This window comes from Lepidochelys kempii, chromosome 1 (assembly GCF_965140265.1).
Source record: "Lepidochelys kempii isolate rLepKem1 chromosome 1, rLepKem1.hap2, whole genome shotgun sequence".
In the NCBI taxonomy this organism is placed as follows: Eukaryota; Metazoa; Chordata; order Testudines; family Cheloniidae; genus Lepidochelys; species Lepidochelys kempii.
Window position 1 is genome coordinate 211661247 of NC_133256.1, and position 9210 is coordinate 211670456.

The 9210-nt window shown below is 52.2% G+C and overlaps 1 protein-coding gene across 3 annotated transcripts in view; it reads right to left on the reverse strand.

Moving 5' to 3' along the window:
• The window catches only part of LOC140898617 (ephrin type-B receptor 5), a 138787-nt gene extending 130013 nt beyond the window's left edge, over positions 1-8774 (reverse strand). The window contains exon 1 of one of the 3 annotated variants that reach the window (XM_073312682.1): positions 7359-8766. The gene's annotated coding sequence lies outside the window, so the exon portion shown is untranslated. Of the gene's footprint in view, positions 1-7358 lie in introns of all 3 variants that reach the window. The other 2 variants (XM_073312690.1, XM_073312699.1) reach the window with 2 other exon arrangements.
• Positions 8775-9210: the final 436 nt, after the last annotated feature.

Here is a 9210-nt window from a genome sequence, read left to right on the forward strand (position 1 = left end):
GGCAGCCGCAGCCCTGGAGCTGGGGAAAGTCACCTCTTTCTCTGGCCATCGCAGCCCTAGACGTCCCAAATTCCCCCCACCCCCTCTTCTCACCCCACTGCCCCTCCCACCTATTCCCCCCAAGGCCACTACCTCACCTTACAGGTGCATCTTCTCCAGGGTCCAGGCACTTAATTGAAGCCAAGCCTGCGCGGCTCCACTAATTAAGTAGGGGGCCCTTCATTCTCTCGTGTTTGACCGCCCAGGCGCGCACCTTAGAGAGAACTATCTGCGGACCACCTGAATGGAGTTCGTGGACTACTAGCAGTCCACGGACCACAGTGTGAGAACCTCTGCACTAGGCCAATAACCCTGTCAGAGAAGGAAAATAGGCTGGTTTGGCATGATTTGTTCTTGACAAATCCACCCTGGCTATTCCTTATAACCCTATTATCATCTAGGTCAGGGGTGGACAAACTTTTTGGCCCAAGGGCCACATCGGGGTTGCGGAACGGTATGGAGGGCGGGGTAGGAAAGTCTGTGCCTCCCCAAACAGCCTGGCCCCCGCCCCCTCACACTTCCTTCCCCCTGATTGCCCCCCTCAGACCCCCGACCCATCCAACCCCCCCTGCTCCTTGTCCCCTGACCGCCCCAACCTGGGACCCCCAGCCCCTAACCATCCGCCCGAGACCCCACCCCCTATCCAATCCCTCTGCTCCCTGTCCCATGACTGCCCCGCCCCCTATCCCACACCCCCGCCCCCTGACAGGGCTCCCGGGACCCCCGACCCATCCAAACACGCCCCACTTCTTGTCCCCTGACCACCCCCCTTCCAGGACCCCCGTCCCTAACTGCCCCACCAGGAACCCCCCCATCCAACCCCCCGCTCCCAGGACCCCCCATCCCCCTGGGACCCCACCCCCTATCTAACCCTCCCTGTATCCTGACCATCCCCCTCCCCAAACCTCTGCCCCATCCAACAGCCCCCTGTCCCCTGACTGCCCCCCAGGACCTCCTGCCCCTTATCCAACCCCACCCCCCCGCCCCCTTACTAGGCCACTCAGAGCAGCAGGACAGGTTTTTTGGAAAGCCTGGGAGGTGGGTGGGTGCAAGCTGTGCTGCCCACATGGCAGCACCTCTACAGAGGAGGGGGGGTAGCAGGGGAGGGGCCAGGGGCTAGACTCCCCAGCCGGGAGCTCAGGGGCCAGGCAGGATGGTCCCATGGGCCGGATGTGGACCGCAGGCCGTAGTTTGCCCACCTCTGATCTAGGTGTTTACAAATTAATTGTTTAATAATTTCTTCCATTTCTTGTCAGGTATTCAAGTTAGGCTGACTGGTCTCTAATTCTCCAAGTCCTCTTTGTTCACCTTTTTGAAAATAGGTACTATGTTTGTCCTTCCCCAGTTCTCTGGGACCTCACCCTTCCACCATGAATTCTCCAAGATAATTGCTAATGATTGAGATTGCTTCGGCTAATTCTATAAATGCCCTAGGATGAATTTCATCAGGCCCTGCCATCTAACTTATCTAAATATTCTTTAACCTGTTCTTTCCCTATTTTAGTTTGCACTACTTCTTCCTTGTTGTTAAAATTAATTGTGTTGAGTATCTGGTCACTATTAACTTTTTTATTGAAGACTGAAGCAAAATAAGCATTAAACACTTCAGCCTTCTTGATGTCATCAGTTATTAGCTCTCCTTGCCTGCTAAGAAGACATACACTTTCTTTTGCTCCTAATGTCTTTAAAGAACCTCTTCTTCTTGCCTTTTATGTCCTCTGCTAGGTGTAACTCATATTTTGCCTTAGCCTTTCTGATTTTGTCTCTACACGCTTGTGCTATTCTTTTGTACTCCTCCTTAGCAATTAGTCCATGTTTCCACAGGTTATGTCTGTTTGAACACACAGGTCTGGGCAAGTTGGAATTTTCAGCCCATTGTAAACCCACCACTTAACCGTCAGTGTTCCATGTACAAGCACATGGCTTTCAGAGAGTGCACTGTTTCCAAAATATCAGGCATCTTCCCCTTCTCCCTGGCCAACCCTCTTATTCTCCCCCCTGAGCTGTGCGTGTCTGAATGAGTAATCATTAGATCACAGTCACATCCAATCCCAATTTCCTTTGCAGTCGAGCTTTGAGCTCAGAATGCACCGAAGCCTAGAGCCCTGGAAGTTTGAAACTGGAGATTCTAAGAGGTTGGATACCAAACTGCTATTTGTTTCAGGAGCTGGTCTCCAAGCATAAGCGCCAATTCCATGGGTGCTCTGGGGCTGGAGCTCCCACAGGAAAAAATGTTGAGTGCTGAGCACCCACCAGCAACCCCCACATCAGCTCCTCCCCCTCCCCCAGCGCCACCCACATTCCAGCATCCCCGCTGATCAGCCCCTCCCCCCTGCCTACTGTGGATCAGCTGTTCCACAGCATGTAGGAGGTGCTGAGGGAGAGGAGTAAGGGTGGGCCACACTCAGGGAGTGGGAGGAATGGGGCAGAAAGAGGCGGGGGACAGGAATGAAGTGGGAGTGGGACCTGGGACAAAGCTGGGGGTCGAGCAACCCCCGGTACGTTAGAAAGTCGGCGCCTCTGTCTTCAAGCACCTCTCAGGTGGTGTATATCTGGGAAAGAGGAGTCTTTTCCCCAGGTCTCCAAGTGGCTCCCAGCTGACTTCGTAGAGGCATAGGTGCATTTCCTGCAAACACAGCACCAATGCCTCCATTAAGTGCATGCTTCTTTAAGAGCAGATGTAGTAAGAGTGTATTTAAAAGAGTACACAATTTGTGAAGGCACAGGAACATTGGTTGTAAGCACTGTATGTGTGCAGCTGGGAAGACAGCACTGGTGCATTTTTTTAAAAAAAATTATAAACATATAGTGCATTTCAACTCTGAAAAGTGATATTGTGCAAATGGCCTCTGACTCAGCAGACCTGTTCCTTATGCATATTCAGAGCCAGAGAGGCTGATTTTAGTGATTAAAATGAGATTTTCCTGTTTTTTACTTCTGTTCACCCTAGAGAGAGAGGGTGCTGGACTTCTGTGGATAAGGCACAAGAAAAGATGATGTACTTACTAAGCTCTAAAAAGTTACACCTGTGCACAGTCACTGAAGGTCACGAGATTGCACAGGTGTTAATGAGAGCAAATATGAAGGCATTGGGGTGACACAGATGTAACTATGCAAAAGTTGTGTTAGTAGTAATGAGGTGAGAGTTGGAAAAAGCCCGGCTTGACTTTCAGACATGAGCTGAGTTTGTGGGACTGACAGTTAGCAAACCAATCTTTAAAATACGTGATTGCTGTAAGATGATACAAAGCTTTCTGACAAAACAGAGCAAGAGGATTTTCTTTTTTATAATGGTAAGATACAATAGTACTATGACATTTAAGCAGGAGGAGAAGGAAAAAAGAGAGAGAGATGGGGTGAGTGGCAAGGAAAAGATAAATAAGAACAAAGTACAGAGGTTAAATTCATCAACTCCCTCCTAGGTTTTCTTTTAGGTGAGCTTTCCACTTTGCATATTTTTTTGTTTGTTTTTCTGTAAAATCTGTTTACACGTAAGCTGAGCCCATTTGTTCTGGAATTGCTGATGGATGATAAACATGGAGCCCCATGATGCCATTTCTACACAAGCTTTGCAAAGCAGAATTGCACTGTAAGGCAGCAGCTAAAAATCACAAAAAGACAAGCAATGAAACAAGTTAAGGTTCCCTCAAGCAACATTAACTTTGCAACACTGATTATATGTAATATATTTTATTTCTGTTTCTTCTGCATGTGTTTGTTATTGTTTGTTAATGTTAATGTTAAATATACATTATAAAATATGCACATAGCCAAGCTATTTGTGCTGGGGGAACTTTAAAATCAGTCAGGAGAAGCAAAAGTTAACTCCACCACCATAACTGTCATTAATAGTGTTTTTGTTTTGAAACAATAAAAGGGCAGGGAGGGATGTTATGGGTGCATTCCCCTGCTCTCCCAAGGGGTTGGAGAGGGAAAATGGTGGAGTGCGCATATAGAGGGGATGCATGTCTCAACAGGAGCAGATGGAAGCATGCATGATGAAGATGAGCATCTCAGGGGAGAAGACATGTAGAGGGGCAGGAGATGCACCTGCAAGAGTCAGTCACATTGCTCAGAGAAGGGGAAGATGTGTGTGTCTTGTGGGGAGGGGAACATACATGATGGGCATAAGGAAGATGAGCATTCATGGGTTGAGGGAGCAGCAGTGTCAGGTTTACAGTGAATCCATGGAGCTGGGCCCATGCTGAGGGGCCCTGGCCTACTCAACTTGCACTGCGCCCCAAGACCCTGCTGGCTCCCCCCGCCCACCACTTGCTCCTCCTGACCTGCCCGCCAGCTGGCCGAGGGCTCCTCTCCACCCCCTGGCCCCACCCCCTGCTCCTCTCAGCCCCCTGGCCCAATCCCAGTGCACCTCAGCTCTGGGCAGTCTCTGCTTCCCATTACCTGTGGGGCCCCACCTGTCTCCCTGAAGCTGAGCGCCTGGGACTGGTGCAGAAGCCTGGTCAGCCTCAGCCAGGTAGGGGAAGACAGTGTGGAGAGCTTGGCTGGGCAAGTGCATCTTGAGGGACCCTGGCCAGAACAGGCCCCTGGCTGATCGCGCCACTCCCGAGGGGCCGGAGCGATTCCTCTCTCTGGGACCAGCCCTGGCTGTGCTGCCGGCTCAGCCACAGTTGCCTCCCAGCAGGGCCACTGAGTGCAGCCAGGAGGCAGGGCTTAGGGGAGTGGGTCTGTGGGAAGTATGGGGAGTATGGGGGGGGTGCTGGGCTGTGAAGGGGCGGGGATGATCGCTGTGTGTTGGGGCACTAGGGAGGGTTCTGTAGGGGGTGCTGGGCAGTTGTGGTGGGGCTGTGGGCAGGGGTGGTGTTGCGCAGGACACTGTGCATTTGTGGAAGGGTCTGCGGGGAGAGCTGGGCATAGTGGGTCCAGGGGGCCTCTGGCCAAAGGGAGTTGTGGGGGTGTTGGGCAGGGGAGGCTGTGTGGTGTGGCATGGGCCTGCCCCCAAGGGCTAGGGGCATGCTGGCAGCACACAGCCGGGCAGGCCACTGTGCGTCTGGCAACTAAATAGTGCCCTCACATTGGGCGGAGCAGGGCCGCCCCTGCCATGCCATGCCCCATTGCCTCTGGCTGGCCCCTCGCTCTGGGGACTGACCTCCCCATCACCATGCTCCATTGCTTCCATGGGGGCCCACAAATATGTTTGGCGCCAGGCCCACAAAAGGTTAATCCGGCCCTGGGGAGCAGCTATCTTTGTTATGGGCATATACAGCAGCTTGCGGGACAGTGACACACACTGGGGGTGAGCATGTGTCTCTTTGAGGTCACCAACTGCCTTTCCCCCAAAATATTTACACCTTATCATCAGCATGTGTTCAAGTAAAAGGCAGGGAGGTGAAGACTGTAGCAGGCTTGGGAGAAAGGAGAGAAATGATCCCTCCTTGCCAAATACAGCCTCCACCAGCTCAAGCTGTTCTCGCTAAAATAACAGTTTGGAAGAGCTGAGGAGCTCAGCATACAGCAGGGAAACTACTGTCCCTTTCTCCAGGCTTCTCTACACTACAGCAGCACAGCTGAGGTGCTGCAGCTATGCCACTGTAGGGCCACAGGATAGACACTTGCTACAGCAACAGAAGGAGTTTTTCCATTACTGTAGTTAATCCACCCCCTCGGGAGGTGGTAGCTAGGTTGAGGGAAAAATTATTCCATCAATTTAGCAGGTCTATACTGGGGCTTAAATTGGCTTAACTACGTCTCTCAGTGAACAACTAGTTCAACCTATCTTTTAGGTGCAGACCAGGCCTACATTGCTCCAGCACTCAGAGCAAAGAGGCAACAGCCCCTCTTGATAAGGCTCCACTGCTCAGAGTGAGGAGACGATATTTTACTCAGTATTAAGGCACCTCACACACATACAGTCCTGGGCACCCCATTGCCAGAAAGATGGTGACAAACTGGAAGGAATTCAGAGAACAGTAAGCAAAATGATTACGGGGCTGGAGAGAGGGATTGATTTGTGAGGAGAGATTAACAAACCTAACCCGGCTAAAGGAGTATGGGTGGTGGGGGAACGGGGACAGGGATATAACTGCCTGCAGGTATCTGAGGGCTGCCAACACACAGAGGAATTGTTTAGGGAGATGCAAGGGGTTGAAACTATGGGATGAATTTTAAGCCAGGGTGATATTTTCAGGCGGGAGCTCAGGAAACATGTAAGAGCAAAGATTGAGTAGACTGTGGAATAGTTTCCCCAAGGGAAGCCTCAGCAGGAGAATAGATAGGAGGGTACGATCCTGCAGTGGCAGTGGGGGAGGGGGAGGAGAGGGAGATGGATTAGCTATGTTCTAACAGAGCTTTCCAGATCTAGATTCTAGGATTCTGATAAGGACCCCACTACAGTAGGAGGGAGGGAGCGCCCCCTTTCTTCCCAGCTGAGGTGGCAACCCTGCTTGGATACGGGGAGAAGAGGCAGTGCCAGGCTAAGGAGCAGCAGGAGACATGGCTGGAGGCAACTCCCCCTTCAGCACTGCCTTCTGCTTTAGTAATCCAGTTTGCTATTTGCATTTGGTTTCTCCCTCCCCACCCCCAGCAGAATAATTAAGGAGTAATAGGGCTATTGAGGGAGTCCCCTCTTGGGGCACTCTTTCCCTCACTATCTTTCATCTTCTGTCCACGTAGCTGGGGGAGAGGGCAAGAGAGCTCCTCCTCAACCAAGGGACAGGGGTATAGGAGGTGAGACTTTGAATGAAGTTAGATCATCTCACTGGGACCATAGAGTAAATGTTAGGTTAACTGTCACAACCCACACATTCACACAGATTTTGTCAGTTGAGTATATTAATTTCCACCATCCCCAGGAAGTAGGTTAATTTTAACCCCTACCCTGCCCCTCCTTCCCCCACAAACACATATATACCCTGCATGCCCCACTGCAGGCACATTAAACAACCTACACGCAAGGGCCAAAGGCATTCCTTTGTAATTCCATCAACCTCAGCAGAGTTACACCAAGGGTAAACCTACTCCACACATTTCTCCGTTTCAGGAAAAGAAAAGGCATCATTTAGCAGATGCTCTTGAAAGAGCTACAGAGAGGAAAAATAGCCAGAAACAAGCAAACTGAAAGCCATGCATGTGGGAGAAATATCTGCTTGTGCTTGTAATATCCATGAGCCCAGCTGTGCAGTAGCAAAACCATGACCTGATTTCATACAGCTCATCTCTCCCCTCTCTGCTTCCATATAGCATCTGACAGAAGAAGGAAGCCTGGACACCCACTTCCAGCCCCACTAACACAGGTTTTTAAACAGCACAAACCCCCTTTCCCATAAAAAAGGAGTTGGAATGTCACTCAGAAAAAGTACCTGGTTTGTTTCTGTTTCTCCCCTAGGATCTCACAACAGAGAACTGAGGATGTCCTGGATGATGGCTCCCTCTCAGATCTCTTCTGATGGGATCACAAAGTCTTTACTCTGTGATCTCGCTCTCTCCTGTGTTCTCCCTTCTCCTGCTGGTATACGATGATATCTCTTTCTCCCTCTCTCTTTCTCTGCAGTCGATTCTGCAGGGATCCTAATAATATTTCTCTTTACTTTGATCTTTCTAGGGTCATTCAGGAAGCTTTCTCAGGGATCTTTTCTGCTAGAATTATGCCAATCTCATAGCATCAGAAAAGTTAAAACACAAAGAATGTAGGTTTCATCTAGTCCATCTCCTTGGGGCCAGTGCAGGACTGTTACTTACTGTACATTGACTAGTGCTTTGTCTTCTCAGGCTTGTTGATCGCTTTCTGCCTGCCTCTCTCTGTTACTGGGATTGATTTTTTCATAGGATCTCTTGCTTGGGAGACTCCTCTCATGGGGGTCTCTTTCTTGCTAGGCTCTCACTCCCTCTTGCTGGGACCTTTCTCCCGATCTCTTTCTTCTTCTAATCTCTTCTTGGAATTTCCCTCGTGCTGGGATCTCTCTCGCTCTACCACTTACTACGATCTCTCGCTCTCCCTTGATTTGGGATCTCTTTCTCTCCCTTGTTCTCGCTCTTCCCCAGGGTGGGATCTCTAGGTCTCCCTTGCTCGGATTTCTCCCAGTATCGCTCTCCCTTGAGCTGCCTGTCTCCCTCGAGGGGATCTCTCTCCCTTCAGCCCCCTGCTCCTCCTCTCCCCCTGCAGAGGCCCGGCTCAGCTCCCGAGGTTCAGTGCAATGCGCAGGGAGCTCTGTATGGCTGCAGGACCCCCCCGCCCCGGAGCAGCAGCTCCCGCTACTGCTGCAGCCGCTGCTTCCCCCACCAGATCCCCAATCCCAGCCGCCGCGGCTCCTTCCCTCTCCACTCCACCGGCAGCATTTCTCGAGCTGCCGGAGGCGGGGCTCCGCGCGGGGGCCAGTCCCCCACTCAGACTCCCTTGTCCCTGCGGCTCCCCTCTGCCCGTGGGGTGGGGCGGGGGCGGAGCTCTACGCTGGGGCCGTCTCCTTTCTACTCACGCTCCGCCCAGCGCCTCCAGGGCAGGCTGGGGTCCCCTCGTCCTTCCAGTGCCCGGGACTCAGCGCTCCGGGCTGGGGCTCCCCTCTGCCTGGGGGGTGGAGTCAGAGCTGCTGCAGGCTGGGTCCTGCCGCACAGCTCTGCCCTGGGCATCTCTCTCGCGTGTCACCGAGGCCTAGGTGCTCCCGTGAGCTGGGCGCCGAGAAGTGCTGCAGCTCACTGCAAAACCTCCACCCAGTTCGGTGCCCCAGCCCTGCCCAGAAACGCCCAGAGGGAGCCCAGCTCCCAGCGCAAGCGAGGTCCCCCACGGGACACTGTCCCCTCCCCTGACAGGGGCTAGTCCGCAGAGGTGTGGGATCAAGAGGGGGGCGGAGCTCAAGAGCTGCACATGCTGCTCCGGCAAAGCAAAGTAGGTTGTTCAGAAAAGTGACAGCAGTGACCCACAGCTCCCAGCAGAATTTGCCCTGGGGGGGAGAGAGATAAGAAATTTCCAGCCCCTTGGGCTCTATACCATGGCCACACCAAACTTTGTGGTGCCTGTTGTGGGTACCAGGAAAATGGAAGACACAGCGCAAGGCACTCCCCTTAGCCAGGGGCTGTGCCAGCAAACCCAGGGCACAACTGAGTACTTGGGACAACAAATGGAAAAACAGGGACAGTGAAGGTCTTTGGCAAAAATCAAGTAGCCAAAAGGGGACAGCACCCACTGCTCCTCAAAGGTTTCTAAGGAGCCAGTGAACA